Genomic DNA, 21,638 nt, shown 5'->3' with positions numbered 1-21,638 from the left:
GGAATCGTCACAGATATGCAAGTCTGTGTGGTAGTGGGCTTGCTATTTTTTGCAGTGTATTGGGAGCTGATACACTGTTTCTAGGGCAAGGCCAATACAAGTAGTATTAACGACTGAAATTAGGCTGAGAGTGCACTCTGATATTTCCTTGTTAAAAGTTCTTCTCTTCGAGAGATTACCTTGGTCTCACGTGTATTACTGTTAAATAGTAGAATATAAATAAAATTACAAGTTTCTTCGGAAATGTATTGTGCTGGTAGTTAGTGCCTCCGTGTTCCCCCTTTGGTCCATCCACTATCCGCTGATATATGGCAAAACTGTCCTAAGGCGTCCACTACCCAAGCCTGCTCCAAACTTTGCAAAGTGAAAATGAAGTGTCTCTTTAAATGTGGAAACTGCATGCAGCATTTTATGATTTTTGCATCCTTTACTAAACTAATAATTTCGTTCTTGTTTACACGAGGCTTTTGTCATTGTGCCTAAGATATGGACAGAGCATGAGACGAGTTTTAGATACTCTTTACAGCCTAATAATACCTTCTGTGTGGTGTTTAGAAGTCCGATGGAACTACTGTTGAAAGGGTGTCGCAAGACAAACTGTCAGTAAGTCAGTTTTAGGCTGTATATATACTTTCTATAAACATGATCATTTGAAATGGCAGGGGCCAATTACCGGAAGGCGGTTCATAGGTTGTCATTAAACCGACTGTCAAAAGTCGATCATAGGAAGCATGCTGTTGCTATGAACATGATTCTTATTAACATTGGTGGCCAATTGTCGGCCGACGGTTGGTAGGTTGTTACTAAGAAGCATATACACAATAGACTTTCAACTGGTTTTTAAGATGTCGCATGCACATTTTTCTATAGACTTTGTATAGAATGTTGCAAATATTTTTGTGAACTTCAAACCTTCGCGCCAACAAAAGCACCACGAAAGCATCGAAATGTGTTCAAGTTTCTGCTGAGCTGTAGTGCGGCAACTGATGATGTCCCGGCAGGAATGCAGAGATAATACCTTTCATTTCGACAGCTCCACTTCCAGCTTGCTTGCTGTACCCAAAAATTTTTAAAATAAACTCCTTTCTTCAAAGTCTCTGTGTCATAGCGTGCGGCTATAAATACGAATTGTTTCCTTTCAATAACAATCTCTCGTTTCGACGTTAAAACTTTTATTCTATTTTGCTTTGAATTACATCAGTCTGTCCAGGCTTTAAACGATAATAATACGGGCGTCGCATCTGGGGACTACTGTGATGGGCCACGCTATATGGCAACCGGGCACCATTCGCCACACAACTCAGGATTGTATGGTGTGTTGTCTGTCTTTCTCGTCTCTTTCGCGCTGTTTTCAAGATTATTACTTCGGCCACTGCCATTACATAGCTCGTTGCTGCATAAAAATCACAGAATACGAGGAATACAATCACACTCATAATCTTGACAGCAACAAAACCTCCACGAAAGTGTCGAAACATGATAAGCTTTAAACTAGGCATAGTGCGACAAAGTGTTTTGATATCAGAAAACTAATTTTGGCAGCTCAACTGCGAGTCTTCTTGCAGTTCCGAGACATACCTGAAATAAATTTGGTATCTCCGATGTCTCTGTGTGATTACGTGCGTATATGAAAGTGAGTTTTATCTTTCAGCACAATTCTCTGGTTGCAATGTGCAAATCTTTACTGGACTTTCCTGAAAATTACATGAGACGCCCGAGGTTTGCACTGCAGGCGACAAAAGCTAATAATACGGGCGTCGGTACAGTGGCGCCAGGCGATGCCTCACGCTGTATGGCAACCGGGCACCATTCGCCAGGCAAACCAGGGTATTAGGGTTCGCCCTTTGCGGGTAGCAAGTGCAGTTTGTACCACACGTTTGCCCAGCTCGTCTTCGGAAGCACTGTATTGAAGGAGGAGAAATATCACTGCATTACGATAGCATCATCGGCATATAATCATCTTTTTAACAACATGGGATTTGTTACTGCAGATTGAGTAGCTTTCTGAAATATACAACCCCATCAGCGCCCTCATTGAATTAAAACCATCTTTTGTAGGAACGGGGATAGGCATGCATTGCTTCAATAGCGTATTGTGTGCCGTGCCGTGGGAATTTCTTCAAAGCAGCACCCCTTTAGTTGCCTCAGCAAATGGTAGACTGTAAGCCAGCAAAAAAAAAGCACGCACTGTTTCTCAATACACCACAGAATGTGCCCTGCTGGATAAAGTACTTGCAACTTCGAGCATCGTCGATACTTAATGTGCCCGTTATGAAACGATGCTATTTCGCTACACTTTATTCAGACGTATACGTTCTCCTAGCGGCATTCACTCTGGTTTACGCCAAGTATGTGTAGGAAAAGTTATTGCTTTCAGTATCTGCGCAACAGAAATTTAATGTTGATGGATCGGTATTAGCGCCACATCTCTTCCTTTCTGAAGCTATTCACTCCGCTGGCATGCCGTAGCAAAAAGGCCGCTACAAGTGCGTTCTCTTGCCAAACGGCTCAGGTGAGAGTTTCCCCAAATGTACTTGTTCATTTTATACCATTGTGGAAGCACCGTGAAAATAAATGGCTGTGGCTCTACTCGGCTGAGCAGGGTTATACGGAGCGAAAGGTAACCGAACTAGTGGCATAGTGTCGACGCGACGACGTTGGCAGCATCCGCTGCCCTTCTACGCTTGCCATACTCTTATTGCCTGCGCCGCTGCTTCTTCAAACGTGCCTGCCGTTCTTCATCGATTTCATCAATCCCGGGAAGCCTGCTTTCGTGACTTATCTCTATAGCCAACGCGGCTTCGTGACGCTCTCTGCCGTAGGGAGCGCCAGAAACAGTCAGGCGCCTCTAATCCTCAGTCAAAGATTTCGTCCCGGTGACCGGTTCTGGCTCCATGTCTCTGCGGTTTCTAGGCGGCGAGCGCTGGCCTTTAATCACCAAGAGCGAACCACGTGGTTAGTCACGTGACACAACTGGCGAGAGCGAGCGGTCGGAGCGGCAGTCGGAGCACCGGCGGAACGAGCGCTAACGTAAAGCTGCGACAAGTCACGTGGTATGACTTCACAGCCACGCCTGCGGCCAGCCTCCGGTTAGAGGTCAAATCCAAGCGTCATTTGACCTCCAGCTTTGTATACGAGAATCAGAGCTTTTCGCTCCAAAAACCATAAGAACACATTTCTCCTATCGCCAAACTTTCTTGTCACTTCACTCCGCTTCATCTGTGCTCACTATAGCAACACCTTTTCGTATCTATAGTGTCTAAGAGCAAATAATGACGTCATGTTATATCATAGAAAACTGTCGCCGAGACGCCGACCACAAGTCTAAAACTTCCTTTTTTCAGTATATCGGTCAAAGGGTTTTAATTGCTCAGAACTTATAGTGCTTCGGGGAGCTTCGTTTACAAGACACTGTAGTCTTTGCATCAGCTATATTTTCTTGCTAAATGGGCAACCCACAAGAGAGCATGTTGGGAAATATTGTGACCACAGGAGGCAAGAGCAAGAACGCATGCATGAAAAAATGAAGTCTTGAGCCAGAGGTAACGTACCCGGCATCCATAGAGATGCACTAAAAATTGATGCCCCATTCATTTTCTCTTTTATGGACATCTATATTTAGGTTGCATGGAGAGTTCATCACAAAGCCCCAAAGTTCTGTCCCAATAAAGGCAAAACATTTTTTTTAATTGCCAGAACGGTAAGGACCTGTGAACGGAATTTTAGCGACAGCTTCGGTAGCGCGCAGTGCTCATAGGCCTCGACTATGTTGTCTTAATGCCAGCGAATAAATTGCGATCTTGTAATCTGCGTAATCGTTGATAGCAGCCCGTTTGCGGCCAGCGTCCAAGCGCGTTCATTCTATATTCTCAATAAGAAAAAATTACTCATTGGCATCCACCCAAGCGCAGGCATACGGCTGCAGACGAAAGCTGTGCAACTTTCTCAGAAACTTCGCAGTTCGTCCTGGTCCGGTGTTCGAACCCGGGACCACCGCTTCATCGGAGAAGTAGAATTCTTAGAGAAAGCTTTCCGTTATCATGGTCATTCAGACACTTTAGTAGAAGTGCCGATAGCTACATATGCCACGGTTGATTTTGAGAGCAGATCATACTAATGATGCTTACCGAGTAGGTACAGGCAAAGTGCATCATTTTGAAACCTAGCCGTGGAGGAAGTCCAGCACTGAAAATAAAGTCCCCATGAAGAAAAATTAAACTCCCGTGTTCATGTAGTATGGGATATTGCTATGCGTGGTTCCTGAATTTATATTAAAGAGTCTTCTCTGTGCCAAATCATGATAATAAAATATTCCACCGTGAAATGTTACCATTCCAGTTCATTGCTCCAATTGCGGACAACCTTAATTTGCAGGTCCCAGCATGATGTCACGTGACACTCCAAAAGACACATAATGTTACTGCAATCAGAAGTTTTCTTTCACAATGGCGTCCTGCCTTGCAGAAGTACAAACGCCATGTTGGAAGCTCCGACGTGGCAAAAGCGAAATTCCTATGGTGGCACTATCAGGGCTGGTGCCTTCCACCCCTGAATTCACTCGCCGCTCACACTAGGCTCTCCATGACAACAGACCCCATTTTAGACACATCTGGGCTACACAAGCCACCTTCAGCCCATACGTGTACACAGGCGTCTTTATCCGCGCAGCCACCAACAACCTACAAATATTGCTCGCGCTTTGTACTCAACGAAATAGCACATTTTCGCGATACGTTTCTAAGCGGAAGCCTTACTACTCCCCTGCTTAGCTTCTTCGCCGTGTACGCTAGTTTCACCTTGAACCGAGGAGAAAACATATGCCAGCTATGACGTCACTCAGCCGCCACCGCCGAAGAAATCCATTTTCCTCTTTTCGTCCGCTCTTAGATTTAGGAAGGCTGTGGCATAGCACACTCGACTAAAGACGTAAGCCTGTATTAATTTCAGTAGGCTTTTCTCTATAAGGATTCTCCTAAAGATGCTCCGAAAAAATGGATCCCGAAAAGGTCGCCTACTGGACGCGGCTAGTGGGAAGCCAGGCGCTGCGGTTGCCTCAGTAGTCAACTGGTAAACCCTCTACTCATCATGGGCCCTGCATTATTTCTTGCACAATGCGGGACTCCACCCACGGTTGTGATCAAGCGGGGACACGGTGAGCGGCTTGCCACTTGCGTGGATCTCAGAGTAGAGTCCAGGTTTGTGCCTAGCCACGCCTTGTGCGGTCCTCACGCCGAGATTGATAGATGACGCTGAGCTTAGTATAAAAACGAGGAAATTTAATGTTCCTGGAGCTTGGCAGAGTTTCCAGTCGTCGGTCTGTGCTAGGCCCCGGTCTTTGAGTTAGGCGGGCGCTGTTCTCAAGAGGTTCTTTCGTTATTCATTCGCCTATCTATTCTTCCGTCCGTCCACCCATCCATTCATATGTTTGTGTTTTTCTCTCTTTCTATCCACGCCTATCTGTCTTTGTCTGAGAGCTAGCATCGCGGGAAAGCCGGTCACCGTTCCTAGGTAACAATTTTTCACGCACGCGATGACATGCAGTTACATTTTACGCACATTACCACCTTTCCATCGTGCCACGCGTACAAAGACGAAACAAGGCGGGGAAGAAGGCGCCATTCTTTATTAAGCGTTTTTGTATAATTACTCTGCACAGTATTCTTCTTTTTGTTTCGTCAGTTTTGTGTATTTCCTACCCTCTTCTATAGCCACCTTCGGGTCTGAAGTATATCGTAAACAAAGCCTCAGCAAACTTGTGACGGTGCTTGCTGTAGATCCGCTTTGGATACTTATAAATTATCAGGCACGTGCCAAAGGCGTATCGGCAAGTTTTTCTGTTGGCATTTTCTTAGGTTCATTGACTTCTCAGCTCAGAAATCGTACGCACTGACACAATGAAGGGCAGCCTAGAGCATCGTTCCATGCATTGCCAGGCACGAATGTAGTCTTGCACGCCTTTATGCACGCCTCGAGAAAACACATACTTAAAAGCATAACACTGCCATCCTTAGCAGTGACGGCAGGTAAGTATCCTACAGTTGACTAGAGCGCGTATGTGGGAAGTTGGGCTCGTCCTTAGCTACATCTAAAAGACGCAACAAAACTTAGAAAACGCAGACAGAGATACAGAGCACAGTCTCTAATCTCACGTTTGTTATGTTGAAGCGGAAGCATAAATTTTAGAGGCCGGAAACGGCTTGAAATGTAAAAAAGCGCCACACAAAGCTGAAAAAGCCAGTTATATCAACAAATTGAAAGAAGAGAAATGAAGGAACCGCAAGAAGATAAGTTCAACATGTTCAAGATATGCTGCGTCCTTCCCCAAAAGAGTAAAAAACTGCAGACAGGCAAGATTATTTTTCGTATATCGAGGTGCGTCAAGAGTTCCTCAGTTAAGAGTGAAGTTTTTACCCGTACCGACTGCAGTATATTTCCTAGATCCCGACTGTTTCCTCTTCGGACGACTAGCTTATAGCTGAGCACATTTGGTGAGTGAACTATTAAGGATTGCTTAGGCCAATGGAACACTAGAGTTGATTTTACTTCAGCCTAAAGGAATGCCAAGAACAACATCATCCAGTTACTGTTTTCATTAAAAACTGATTCCGGGCCACTTTCTGGCTATTTTGAGGTTTGTCCAGAACCGCAAGTCACATTTGCTGGCGACAAAATTGGATTTAAAATTTTGCCTTCATTCGATTAAAATCAAAACGTCGTTTGCAAAAAAGACGAGTTGCCACCTTCCTTCAAGTAAATGGTTCTGCAGCGTATCTTTTGGACCTGCGCCCACAAATCGGAATCGACACTTGCCCATTAGTTGCAAATTTTACCAGTGATGGCGACATCAATATTTCGTTTTTTGGATCTTATCTAAGTTATAAAAGCTCCATTTTTGGTGAGACTCGTCTCTGCCCTTTTAATGCGGTACCCTATTGATGCAGGCAAAATTACATTTGACCTTAAAGTTTATTTAAGCTGTTTTTGGCGGAAGCCGAACAAGATTGTGCGATAAAACATGAACTGTTCTACTCACTCGTATGCTGAGAATAAAGTAGCCATGAGGAGGAGAAAAGCGATGGAACGCTTCATTTAGATTCTCTTTGCCGATTGTGCTGTGAAAGAAATGTCAGTATTATGAAAGCGAGGGTTTTAAACATTCGTTAATGTGGCGTGTTTTATATCCAACCAAGGTATTTAAGATGCGGTACTACATACATTTAATTACAAAGAGCTTACTGAAGCACTGCCTCCATTATGGCGTGAATTATCTTGGCGTGTTACAGCACGATAAACGGAAGCACTATGGATCTAATACTTAACCCAAAATTTCGGCAGTTCTCTAGGTGTATGCTAATTCACCTACTCTGTACCGAAAGCAGGAGCCGATCACTGCGCGAACTTTTTTAATTCCTGCTTGGCAACAGTGCATTTCATACAATATAAATTACATTCCAGATAAACAAAATAATTTTTTTCAGTCTTGCCTGGCTACACTGCGTTTCATACATTATGTATAATTCACATCTGCTTTTGCTGAGTATTTCCAACATTAACACTAGCTGTATCATATCGCCCAAACAGGCTGGTTACCAAGCTATTGTCATATGCAAGTGCAGCCTGAAGAAATTTTTATGCCCCAATTCTGAAAAACTTTATCAAAACTAATTTCCTTGACATTTAGGCACCCGCGTCGCAATAGGCGTGTTTAACACAAGCATTTCAGCGTTCTCTGATGTTCCACTTAGTAGGATATCTAAGGACTGAAAAGACCACAACATCCCACTGCTCAGTTTTGCATCAAGTTGCAATTCAGAGAAGCACGAAGTAGCAGGACACACTAATGCTTTGCATGGGAGGACACGGCTTTTTAATTTGTCAGTCATGAGCTGAATGCCTTTTCTAATCGATTTTCGTGCCAAAGCTCAGGGCTGATTTTCTTCGTGAGCGAGAAAAAAGCGCAACTGAGGCAGTCATTTTCTCGTTCTTCGCCAAAAGGAATGAAATCACGTGAAACCCAGCGTTTTTGTCGACCTTTAAAAGCTTGCTCTCATTGTATGGATGCCACTTTATTCTTCTGCGTAGACAGCGCTGTACGCCTTATGGTGGAAAAGGCATGAAAGTTGCTTTAGGAACAAACTAGAGTGCTCGTAACATGGCTCCAGCGGGAAAAAATACAATAGTAAAGAGAAAAGCGTACAACAGCTGTACCTTACCAGTACTAACCTATTGGGGCAGAAAAGTGGGGGCTAACGAAAAGGGTGCAGCTTACGTTAAGGACAACGCAGCGAGCCATGGGAAGGAAAATTGTAGGTGTAACGTTAAGAGACCAGAAGCGGACACAGTGGGTGAGGGAACAAACGCGGGTTAATGACATCCTAGTCGAAATCAAGAGGAAGAAATGGGCTTGGGCAGGGCATGTGATGCGAAGGCAAGATAACCGCTGGTGTTAAGAGTAACGGAGTGGATTCCAAGAGAAGGCAAGCGTAGCAGGGGCGGCAGAAAGTTAGGTGGGCGGATAAGATTAGGAAGTTAGCAGGCATAGGGTGGGCGCATCTGGCAAAGGACAAGGTTAATAGGAGAGACATGGGAGATGTATTTGCACTGCAGTGGGCGTAGTTAGGCTGATTATGATGATGATGATGATGATGAGAGTTGGTTTCTGATTATGGCTGAATGAGAGAAAGGAAAGGGAACAAGGAGGCTATTTAATGAACAACAGAGCTTTTGTTGGCGTTTAAAAAGCACCGGCTTGCTGCTCTATGAAGTCGCTGAGGTTCAAATTGTACCAACCTATCTTGCGTTAAAGGGGCAACAACTACAGCAGAGGTTGTGCCGGAGTGCTGTGCATTTCTTCTTGTGCACTTACGTTTACGGGCTTCTAGTCTGCACAACCGGAAGAGAATGAGACCAAAGCGGTCACTCTGCCCTAGGGAGATAGCCACCTAAAGGGAGCAGTTATCAGTACCACGTGTCGCTTACGTCTTCGGTAGACGAAACGCAATACGAAATAATTCCGTCACACCGATGCGGTTTTTTCAGGTCGCCAGAACTTTGCTTGGGAAATAAGTCTAATGCATTTGAAAATATGAAGGCGCGTATCTGCACATCAAAAACGTGTTGCTAGAAATCGGACAAATGTAGGTATCCAGGAATGCCGCCATCTCTGTGTTTCCATTATAAACATGCACGCTAAGTACAGTTATTGAAAAGTTTATAAATAATGTTTAGTATTTAGAAAACTGCCGAAAACGCTTGCCCTCTTTCATTGTGTCCTCAGAACTTAATAAGGACGCGCTAAAAGCTCTCACCCCCTGATCGATTGTTTAAAAAAGCACTTGAGGGAACACTTACGCTCCACCTTAAGGGTACGATGCGAACACCTCAATGGGTCCTTTCAGTGGCCTGGCCAGGGGTCCTCTTTGCTTAACGGTTGGTGGACACTTCTTTTTCTCACCACCAGGTAACTATTAATATATCCTGAAGAGTTGAATGCGATAGCATTAGGGATCCCTCCCACGCGAGTACTCCTTCTCTGTCGCCCAGGCTCTGCCTATACGCAGAATTGGTCATTCTCTACTTTGCAGCCATTGATTGCAGGAAGTCTTCATACCACTCCTGGCGATGTGGTGCAGTTTTTCAGCGATGCGCCACTGCCCCATCAGGTGGCTGTTTCAAGCACAACAACCGTCAGGGCTTCTGGAACCCCGCTTCCCCTTCTCGAGCAACCTCTCGCCACCTGGCATTAACTACCACCTGCCATGATGGGCAGTTTACGATGACGTCACAAAGTGGCATGACCTAGGTAACAAGTAGGCCGCCTGCTTTTTCGCTCACAACGCCTACAACGGCACAACCGGCGGCGAATTTTCAGCAGAATCCGAAATCCTGAAACTCTAAGTTCGATGACCAGGTGTAAAAGAACAAACATGCAGGCAGACCGTTGTTAAAGCGAAAGTTTTACTGGCCTAGCGGCGCCGATTTCGCAGCGGGCTGCAGTTTGACCTTCATTTGACCGGAGCTGCGCCGCCACCGCCGGCTTGGCGCATGCGCTCTCCGCAGCTGGGTCGACGCCTGACTACGTGGCTGAGAGGAGCGACGCGTTGGCCTAGTGAGTGCGAGCTTGTCCACGCATGAGAGCGAGAACGGGCCGTGTTCTTTGAGCGTTGCGCGGGAGCGGGAGGCTTTGAGCCGTCCTCGGAGAGCGGCTTCTGACCACCCCGCGGATATCGCCCGGCGAACTGCTTCACTGGAGAGGGTCCGAATGCCAAGCGTGCGAAGCTAAAGTCAGAGACTGAGGAAAAGCGAGCTGGCGTGCAGGGGCGTGCGAGCACAGACGCCATGGGGGAGAACGCCGAGGAACCTGCGTGCAGTGCACGCATGCAGTACTCTCGGAACCAGGCAGAGTGATCATACAGCCGACAAAACTAGTTCACTGACCATCGGGCAGTCTTTGTAGCAATAAAGGAGCAAAAATGAAGAGTGATACCACAACTCAATCACTGTGTAACTCTCTGTCAGAAATACTCTTGCAACTGTGACTAACTAAGCTTAACCACAGCATAATTAAAGCTTTCGCTCGTATATCCAGGCTTAGCCACAGTTAAGCCACAGCCATTTTTCGCTCATTTTTATAAGTGAACAACACCAGTCGCATGCCAAGGCATGCAAAAATATCATCTCGACTCCTGTGCGGTGACTAACCATCTCGCACGATTCCATTCAGGTTAATTTTTGCGTTAACGGATTTGGTCCACGGCCGTGGCTTGTGATGGGGCTCAAATACAGAGATTCGTGCTGTTAGTATCCCTCTGTAGTTTTCTTTTTGGAAGATTACGAAGTCTGTAGCCGCCTTCGCTGACATCAATATAAGTGAATATGGTAGTGTTCCTTGTCGTCTTCGTGGCGATGGTGGAATTGTCAAAACATTCTGTTGCGTTTGCGCACTGTCTTCCAAGGCGTACAAGGCTTCAATGCACGACGCGTCAGTGTGGCAACGTGCAGTTCGCACCACGTCGTTCACGTGGTCATGAACACAAATCACAAGGATCAAAATATGCAGACACGTGTGTATTTCATGTCAGCATTCCGCCGCCAAATGTGCAGTTGTTGTGCCGGGGGTTTTCTATCAGTTATGACGTGTTGATATCTGGCTGCATACCAGGTCATGAGCGGTGGTCACTGCTTTTCGACGACCATCGAGCACGCATGTGGTATCGCGGCGCCGAGCGGTTAAATTGTTTGTGGCCGCAGATCGGCCAAAAAAAAAAAGATTTGGTTTCAGTGCCACGTTAGCCTGTTCGTCTGTTGTCCCCGGCGTTGTCTGTTGTCCCCGGTCATAATTATGAACGCTTTTATAAAAACAGAACTTTAGACTCAATTTTCTTGGAAACTGATTAATTTTTAGCTCATGTCTAAAAGTCACAGCTGGTCCTGGCGCATGCTTCTCAACATTTTGTTGCCAAAGTATTACTGGCCAAATTACGAGAAAATACGGCGGCATGTTTTAGTGTATGTATTCGTAGATGTTATGAAAAATTAAGCTCCGCCTTGACGATATGACAAGGCAGCGTTAATAAATTAATGGCCTCATATGCAGAATTGTTTTTTTTCAACTTTCTATTCACAGGTCACTGGAAGTCCTCACACCACACCCTCCGCAATGGTGGAGAAGTTAAGGATGGCCACCTACGCCACCCTGTTTTTCGCTCGCAACGCGGACAACGCCGACGTCGAATTTTCTGGGTAAGGGGGCCTTTAACGCTATCGCGTTAAGGTGTGATATAATTACGAACTCAGAATTTTTAGAAAAACTCCCGGAGTTTCCATTAAGGTGACGTTTCCCAGTTACCCGGCATCGTCGGAGGCGAGAGGGCTAGGGGGGGCTTTGTAGCACGGAGGAATGCGAGGAGTAAATTAGAGAGGGAGCGAGAGAACGTAGAGACAGCGCGCCACGCTGATTTGTCAGAACATTCTCCCCAGGTTTTAGATTGCATAGGCGTCAGGGCTTGACAGGCTCAGCGCATTGTCCTCTCACAAAGCCACAGCACGAAGAGAAGATAAATATCTTAAGAACACAAGAAAAAAATTACTACTCTATAATTAGCTTAACGTTATCAAGACTTGCTTTCATTTGCAAACAATTATTTGACATCTGCTAATGTGTAGCAATGAAATGGCACTGAGCATATGGTTGCAGCCATGCAGAAGTGAACTGCTATTGTGGAAAAAAAACGGCTAATTAAATTATATCAGTACCATTATTATCACAAGACACACTACATCCACTAGAGTAAAGACTTCTCCCATAACATCGAATTAACTATTCTTGCCCCTTTCGTGCTAAAGTATCCTCACAAATTCCTAATCCCCTATCGTCATATGCCATTGCAGTCCTCTCTTGCATACTTCTACAACTGTAATTATACGAATTAAACGATTAGTAGATGCCCTGTAATCCCTGCCGAAGATTTAGGAACTAGCCATCGATGAACTATAGCTAGTCGAAAAATCTTTCCTGCGCGAAATTTGTGACGCGAACGAAATTTCAGTCGTTGCCATTATTTGAATCGACATAAATACTATCTATAATATATTAATAAACACCACAAAAGTCGGCACACAAACACATCTCTGAAGTCCTTTGCTAAAATAAACCAATAAATGTTACAGAAGCTTTCGGCAACAGCCGCTTTTTTTATTGGATAGAATCTTGAAGAATGTCGCAATAACATGGAGCCAAGGAAACATGAGATCTGGCAGGGTAACATTCCACTCAGTGTGTAGAGGAGGGCCCCACTGAGGCAATCTTTTGTCAAGATGTCGCTTATTTGGGCACTCAAGCGACTACGATAGTGCGCGGATTCCTCCGGTGTCACATCTATATACATCATTAAAATGGCCGCAGTAGCTTCGGAGGGATTCGTGGCGGTGCTGGTGGCGACATTGTTGGTAGTATTCGTGTTGGTGTGGGCCTCCTGTAACCAAACGGAGCCCTGCTGCCGTTTTCCAGACATCGACTTTTTTTTTTGCAGAACCACCCCACTCCTCCAAAGCCAGAGTTAGGTCATAAAGTATTCATGAGTAGATTTACTCCTTCTGTTACACACCTTTCTAGAAAAAAAAAAAAAACGACAGCCATGCGAAAGTTGTACTGTGGAACTTTCTGTTCAGCGTAGGGTGCGTTACTACTCAATTTCCTTATGTTGGCCATTCCTTCACATTTTACTTCGTTAGTCGAGTGGCCATTGCGTTAATCTCTGCTAAGAAAGGTTTTCAATTATTGGCGAAAATAAGTTTAGTTTAGTTTAGTTTAGTGTATTTAACGTCTCTAAGTGACTCAGGCTATGAGGGACGCCGTCAAGAAGGGATGCGGAAATTCAGACCACCTAGGGTTCTTTTACGTGCAGTGACATCGCACAGTACAAGGGCGTCTAGAATTTCGCCTCCATCGAAATTCGACCACCGCGGCCGAGATCGAACCCGCGTCTTTCGGGTCGGCAGCCGACCGCCATAGCACGCCCGCCATACCCACTGAGCCACAGCGGCGGCTATTAGTGAAAATAATGCAATTTCTTTATCATCTTCTAATAACGAACATCGATACACTGCAACGTTCGCTAATTTATTCCGGGAAAACGGCCAGGTGCAGGCGGCCGCTGAGGAAAACCGGCCATTTGGTGCGGCCGCTGCAGTCGCTGTGGTACTCAATGTTGTCCTTGGTGCCGTCGATGTGGGAACCCCAGTTGTTGTACTGGTCTTGTTGGCAGCCTTCGAACTCGCGTGAATAGATGGGGCGTCCGGGCGCCGTCAGCCGGTCAAATCAAAGCACTAGGCATCAAAGTCTTCGGATGGCAGGTGCAGTTCATGCCGCACGCACTTTCTGCCCGTTGATAGAGGCACTGTGGGCAAGGCAAAATTGTGACCGCAGCTGCAGTAAAATGAAACGTTTAGAAGTACAGCACCGTATTCATAACCTGCGGTTTTAATCATGACACTCACTCACTGCTATACTTCCAGTAAAACAGCGCTTGTGTACACCACACCACTACAGAACACAGCGCTTTGTTTCCACATTTCGCGGGGATGCGGGCGAAACCGAACCACTTATAAACGCAGTACACGTCATTTGAGCGGTGGGAGACGATGCTGACCAGCGATTGTATCGAGGACCAAAGAGCTGTCATAAAACAGGTCCGTCTGACAACTCAACTGGGATGAGGACCCCACCCACAAGCCTCAAGGAACGTTTATCTGATTTTAATCATTGAAGTTTACCTACCTACTTACCTATCTTGCACCGATACTCTACAGTTCAACTACTACTACAAAACATACCTAAACTTTACCATTTCTAGGCTAACCTACACCAACTACGCCGCCCCTCTACCATGCCTAAAAAAGCTCTATAATTTGCACTGCAGTACTAGTACTAAGGATGGGCCACTAATCAAAATACTTGAGACCGAATGACTTCGCCCGTTTCAGCAATGGTATACTTCAGAACTCGGATCTGAGAACTAGCAGCGTTCGTCCGTGTTTAAATTTTTTGCTGATGTCAATGTCGCTCTTGCTCTGCAGTTACATCTCAGAAATGCGACCAACTAGGCGAAAAGCGCGTTTTACTAGAGCAAAATAGAGTTTGTCGCATTTGTTTAATGTTTAGTGCACAACACGCATGTAAACAAGCAAAAAAAGTTAAAGTATGATTCGCGAATGCGAAATCAAATTAAGAGCGTTAGCTGTTGTTTTTACATATGCTTTCAACAAATTTGGATACCAACGTGTACAACACGAAACGACGATTCGTTTCGTACCACCCGCATCCCTCTGCGACCACTGGTTCGGTCGCCACAACCTTTTGAAGGTCGCCCCCATTACGGTTTCGAGAACCAAAGGTCGTCGATACGAATCCCCCATACACAACAGGCTTCAACTCAACAAACAACTTTGTACGCCGAATTTGCCGATTCGTTTTCCACTAGTCCGAACCCTCTGCGCCAAACGGGTGGCCCACAATTTTGTCAGAAATGGCGACCCCAAGTGGCACCAGTCTCGGCACCCGCTCAGACGGTACATAAATATCGGAACGCCAGCATAGGGTGTAGGCCGGTCACCGTGCCGGCCCGACGACTACGCGCGCACGACCACGTGACGGGAAGTGACATTCTGCTGACCTGAGATTTCCGGCCGACATCTTCAAATCTCGGACGGAAACGTTCGAATACAAGCAGAAAGAGATGACGGTCTTAAAAAACATCTTCCACCCTTGCATTCATAAAGCAGGCAATTAGTAGGTGCCTGGCAGAAATTATTTCGTGATCTGAAGCGAAACTTATTACGTTGGCATTGTACGAAATCCCGGGGCTGCGTGAGAACACCGAAATAAAAAACCTCTGTCAACAATATAAAGCAGTTATGTCTCCTTCTTAAGCGCAATAAGGACATACTTTATTAAAATTTACGTATGCCGGGATACATTTCTTGCACCATCCCTAACTAAAAAACTGCTGCGGTTAAATTAGGCTTCGCCGTTAAAGTCGCTCTTTAATGTTTTCCAATTTTAGCGGTTTTTAGTTGGAAGAGGGCGCTTGCTTGAAAAGGTATAGCATATTTCTTAAGGGCTTGTGGTGAGTATTACAAGAATATGTGAAATGATCTTGACCAATATCTAGAGCAACATCTACGCCTAAAAAACCAGAAACTGTGTACAACGCCAACTAATAAGAAGGCCATGCTAGATTCTTCCAAACAAAACTGGAAAAGGAATAGAGACTTTTGCGCTGTCATAATGTATCATTTTAAGGCAAAAAAGCTGCTGTTTTCCTCAATATAAGTGCCCTTGCAGCCCAGCAGCCAGGTCGGCCAATGTAGTAGTTTTTGAAGTTTGAAGTTCGAAGTTTATTTCATGAAATACATAAAAAATACATGCACACACTGATTTATCATGCTGAATAAGGTCCCAGAGCAAAGTGCTGTAATGGAACATCTTATAATAAAATGGTTAAACTAATGACAATTTTTAGCAATACCAACCGCGAACAGTAATGGTCTAAAGCATATCAGGTAAACGTTAAGACATATTAGATAAAATTACACAATGAAAACAAAAACCAGAGATACCACCGATAGGGGAAACAACACATGTAGATAAAGACTATAACAGAAAAAGTATCACACTAGCAGTTGGAAATGAACACATTAAGCTGCAGTTTAAATAACGCCAAGAATGGAGTTACTTTAATATTGTAGGGCAATAAATTCCAAAGTTCGATTAATTAAAATCTCACTGTATGAATTCCGAAGTTAGTGCGAACTTTCGGAAGCAAAAAATTACTCCGATGTGAAAAGCGTGTAACATTTGAGTTTGTAATGTCCTTTATAAGTATGAATTACAGAAGATTATGCTCATTAACTACCGTATAACCAAATACACCCATATTGAATTTAATGAGATTATTAATATTGAGTTTGTTAAGCTCGCTATAGAGAGGTGATGTAGGAAAGTACCGGTTTTTCCACGTGAGAATTGTGTCAGCTTGATTCTGAGCAAGTCGAAGAAAAGATAAATGGGAGTGACATGTCAGCCCCAAAAATTTGTTCAGCGATTTAGATAGCTATAAATATATTTTTAGTATAGAGCGATTAAAGAAACGACGCAAGTTAAAAGAAATGACGCACATTTAGTAATACTCTAATTCTTAATGAGGTCTTATTCTGTATTGCCTGCATATGCCGATCAAATGTCGTCTCGAATTGCGGCCTTAGAGCTAAATATCACAAATTTTTATTTGAGAGGGTTAATCTCAAGCATGTTTGGTTGGAGAGGGTTAATATAAAGTTGCGAAATGAAAAATAAACTGCACATCTCTAACCAAAGGTATTAACTTTAACCCAACGTTTCGAAGCCCACTCGGCTCCTTCATCAGGGATGACTGAGGGCAATAGCTAGCGTCTTTTAAGTATGGAAGGGAAGGGGGGGGGGGGGGGGGTGAAAAGAAAGACAGCTGTGTCGCGAAAGACAGGCAAATCTGTCAAAATTTTTAGTTTTCAATCGAAATGAAAAAGCACGCTATGCATACTTCTCGAATTCCACTCAAAAAACTTCTTTGTTTACTGTGTCACACTGCTTACGTCTCTTTTCTGCACATCATTCTTATTAATCCAATCTTAAAGGTTCTATACAATTTTATTTCAACAGTCAGAAGTTGTAATTACCAGGAGTACACCTCAATGTTATCTGAGACTAATTGCAATTCCCACTGTAGATATTGACACAAATAATGTTCTGGAAAAACTTACCATGCAAACATAGTACAGTGCAGTATATTAATTTGAGTGAAAAGCATTGAAATGGTTATTAAGCCAGTAGTCTCCAACTGGCACCGTGGCTGAAGAAAGCTGTGTTCTAAACACAATACAATCTAGTTTATTTACTCTTCAAAAAATTGAAAAAGAGCTTCCAGATTATCTGAAAGTGGAATAATCATATGGATTCAGAAAAAGAAAACTGGTGAAAACCGTTTCTCGCCAAAGCGGTTTTAATTTGTGAACACAAATGGCAGAACTATTCTGCGGTCTTGAGTTAAAACTGCGCAGCACTTCAATCGGTCATGCACTGTGTGCGCACTATGGGCAATATCAGAACCGAATTGCTCCAAAATTGTAAAGGCTTCTGTGCAGTCTTTCAAAGCGGGGCGCGCTAGTGGTAGCGACTCCCCACAAGTGGCCGCGTCACGTGTGACAAGCATTCGCCTTCCAAAGGACAACCAGCATGATGATGAGTGCGCATTTCCGACGCAATGAAGCAACCACTCGGACGTCAGCAAATGAAACGCACACAGACGGAAACGGAAATGGAACGGAATAGCTGATCCTAAACATCTCGTAAATGGCGCGCAGCTGCGCTCGAATGCTGATGCGCAGCTGATAGCTGCCACCGCCACGGACTCGCAAAGCAGAGCTCAGAATGCGAAACCTACACGCACCTGCAGTGGCGCACGCATCATCATGACGCTTTACGTTTCGCCGACATCAAATTTGTACAGTTAACTTCAGGTTACATGCAATTCAGGGCTTTAGGAGGGAGTGATATGTGGATGATCCTTTGCAGTGGTGATCATGCTTCGACGAGGGGGGGGGGGGGGGGGGGGGGGGGGGGGGGGGGGGGGAAGGGTCGCCTTTACAGCTGGCCACCGCTAGGCACTCATGTATCCGACCTAGACCTACACCAGGGAGTGTGGAGGCGATAAAGCTTGAATTAACCGAAACTGAGGCTGGAATTCAGCGGCTTTAAAGTAACACAAAAATACAGTAGGCATCATAACATTGAAATATGATTCAATTAACTTAAAGGGAGAAATATGTCAGTCTATGTTATCGGTTATCTACTGTTCAATCATTCACTTATGGCACAGGCCTATCCCTCTTGAATCCAGGAATGAAAACGGATTTCACGCTTACTGTCGACTTTTTTCAGCACATGAGCTTGTTTATGAGCTATAACGAAATTTTTATAACACGACTTCAATTCTCCATCCGCTCACTATGTGTTTTTAGATTTTTTTTTCACCAGCGTTAAGAGCCTGTTCTTAGCGACAGGTGTAACCGTGTTGTGCATAGCCACTCCAGATCTATTACTCCACACATTCCTTTAATCAAAACCCTACTTTACGCGTACATTTTTTTACTCCATAGAGCAAACTGTAAAGTGGTATACGGCCTGCTTCACGAGCTTTGAATGGGCTGAATAATACTTCATAATAATCCGCTTTCGTCTTCACTCATTCACTTCCAGGACAATTACGCATGAATTCCTGCATCTGCATGTAGAGGAATCGTATTTTATAATTTTCTGCAGCTTATACGTCTTCTCAACGTCTTCTTGCACATGTATAAGCTTAGCACATTCGAAGAAGTTTACACCTTAAAAAAAAAAACACATGAGCAGTGCTACGCTTTTTGTATTTTGGTAGCACTTTGCTACTCCTACAAACCTTGAAAGCAACCCACTTCTAGGTGCCCACCTGATAAGTGTCCACATCTAAATCGCCACTCATCGCGAAAAAAAAAATTATCTGCAAAAACGAGTCTCCTCATCTGAGGCTGTTTTCAAAAAGTAACAGCTTCAAATGCTTACATCAAATGTGCACGCATATCGAATTCCTAGTCCGATCATGCCCGGAATTCCAGCTCTTGAACAAAAGAACGCAGCAAAAAAAAAGAAATAAAATACATTTTGTTTCTGTTTTCCGTCATCATGTGCCTCCTTTTGCGATTAACGCAACGAATAGCATTTCTGACCACTAGCTTTCGCTTATGCTGCACTGACTTCATTTACCTCAAAATATGCAGGAGCATTTTCTCAAGTAGGGCTTGCTTTTTATTGCAACATTGTCGAATTCGCGTGCGAATTGCACATAACGTCGTGGCGGGCGCGAGCTTTAAAGTGTGTGCCTCTTCCTTCTGGACCATTCGGCGGTAACATATTGATATCTTTGCTCGAGAACGCCTGTAAATTACACCAGCAAATGCCTGCACCGTGACATGTACAATAAGAATCGCCCACTTACTCGGATACAGCCAATAAACCTGACACAACAGTTAAGAAAAACGCTACCGCCTTCATAGTGGTCGCTCTTGCGTATGGGCAGACCTTGAATTCTCGCTTTTTTATTTTTCCTAAGAGCTTGTCTCTCACTGGCTGCAGTACTGAAATTTACACTCGCCCAAATGCTTTTCTTTAAGATTAAGTGTTCCAAATGGAAGCGCTATGGCTAGTGTTTAGGCGGAAACAATTTGAATATGCAGTGAGATACTTGTGGCACGCGTGGACTATGCAAAGGAAAAAGTACAAGTACTGCTGGAAATTTAAGCAGTGGCGGCTGAATCACTTAGTGGCTCAAACTATGCGCATAAGAAGAGCACAGAACGAAGTTGATGCTGCAGCTGGAGTTGCAAGCGATTCTCATTTTACGTGCGCACAGATTGTAATTAATGTAATAAATATCTGAACAACTGGGGCGTACGTGGTACCTATACTGTATATCTCTCGAATCAAACGGCATCGATCAATGTCATGAAGCTGCAAAGCACGCTGCCGGTTTATTTTATGCGCATTCGTTGTTCTAATACAGGCTGTCGTGATTCCGCGCAACGAACAATGAACAAGCAAGCACCGATAAAATCTGCAGCTTTAAAATTTCTCTTTGCAAAAAAAAAAAAAAAACTCGACTGGGTGTGATTGGTCTTCGCGAAAAATACAGTACCACGACTCTAGCAACATGGTTCTTCGGCTCTGGCGATTTATTCAACCACAGCAGTAAATTTAAACCAGAATTATAGGATAATTAATGTAATTCGGAACGCTAGGTTCATGGTTTTTTAAACGGTTCAGTGGCATTCAGTTTCTAATACAATAACAGAAGGCTTTTAGGATTATCAGAGCACAATATTTTAAATGAGCAAAAATTTGTCTTTTATCAGGCTTTAAATGCTTTTCTTTCTAAATGTTTTAAAAAATCTGGAAGTTTGAAATTTGTACCGTAATTTGTGATTTACGAGATGCCGGGTGTTTAAGTCAACCTTTTCATGCCACTAAAATTAGAGAGGCTGAAATGGAAAGACAATCCGATAACCAACAAGTTGTCAGCCGCGCTGGACATCAGTTGTTTTAAAAATCATCCAGCTATGTGCTAATAACTGAAATTTACTCATTACCTTTATAACTACACCGGTTTGGTGCTAGTGCGAACTGAGAGATCAAAGCCATAGGCAAGGCGATGCCATATCAGTTTTTCAAACTAAAAAAAAAACTCGTTCTTTAAATCTCTGCAGCGCGAGGAAACCCGGCGCAGTTTTTTCTGCACCCAACAGAAACTGCGTGCATGAGATGCCCAGGCACTTCGGGGCACAGACTACGTCTGCTGATTACATGCTGGAGCGAAGTTGCAACGTGCATCGTAATTTCTCTAATAGATGGCGCTAGGCGTCGATCTCTCCTCTAGGAGGAAAAGTGTTACTTTTACGAACCGCTCAGGGTTTTCTTCACTGGCACCGCTGGACGCGGAAAGACTTTCGTCTTACGCATGGCCAGTAAAGCTAACGCTGGTTACTTCAACGTCTTCCACACGGTGGCGGCCTTTTTTTCTTCGTTGGCACTAACCGCTCAGGGTTTTCTTCACTGGCACCGCTGGACGCGGAAAGACTTTCGTCTTACGCATGGCCAGTAAAGCTAACGCTGGTTACTTCAACGTCTTCCACACGGTGGCGGCCTTTTTTTCTTCGTTGGCACTAACCGCTCAGGGTTTTCTTCACTGGCACCGCTGGACGCGGAAAGACTTTCGTCTTACGCATGGCCAGTAAAGCTAACGCTGGTTACTTCAACGTCTTCCACACGGTGGCGGCCTTTTTTTCTTCGTTGGCACTAACCGCTCAGGGTTTTCTTCACTGGCCCCGCTGGACGCGGAAAGACTTTCGTCTTACGCATGGCCAGTAAAGCTAACGCTGGTATACTTCAACGTCTTCCACACGGTGGCGGCCTTTTTTTCTTCGTTGGCACTAACCGCTCAGGGTTTTCTTCACTGGCACCGCTGGACGCGGAAAGACTTTCGTCTTACGCATGGCCAGTAAAGCTAACGCTG

The 21,638-nt window shown here is 44.5% G+C and overlaps 1 long non-coding RNA gene across 1 annotated transcript; it reads right to left on the bottom strand.

Moving 5' to 3' along the window:
* Positions 1–1,664: 1,664 nt before the first annotated feature.
* LOC144097124 (uncharacterized) lies at positions 1,665–7,181 on the bottom strand. The gene is made up of 3 exons (XR_013306910.1): positions 7,034–7,181; positions 4,128–4,185; positions 1,665–1,901 (listed from the first exon to the last, which is right to left on the bottom strand). It is a non-coding gene; the product is annotated as an uncharacterized LOC144097124 (long non-coding RNA).
* Positions 7,182–21,638: the final 14,457 nt, after the last annotated feature.

This window comes from Amblyomma americanum, chromosome 7, assembly GCF_052857255.1.
Source record: "Amblyomma americanum isolate KBUSLIRL-KWMA chromosome 7, ASM5285725v1, whole genome shotgun sequence".
Lineage (NCBI taxonomy): Eukaryota > Metazoa > Arthropoda > Arachnida > Ixodida > Ixodidae > Amblyomma > Amblyomma americanum.
The sequence above is the reverse complement of the archived record's forward strand: the minus strand, read 5'-3'. Positions and strand labels throughout refer to the sequence as shown.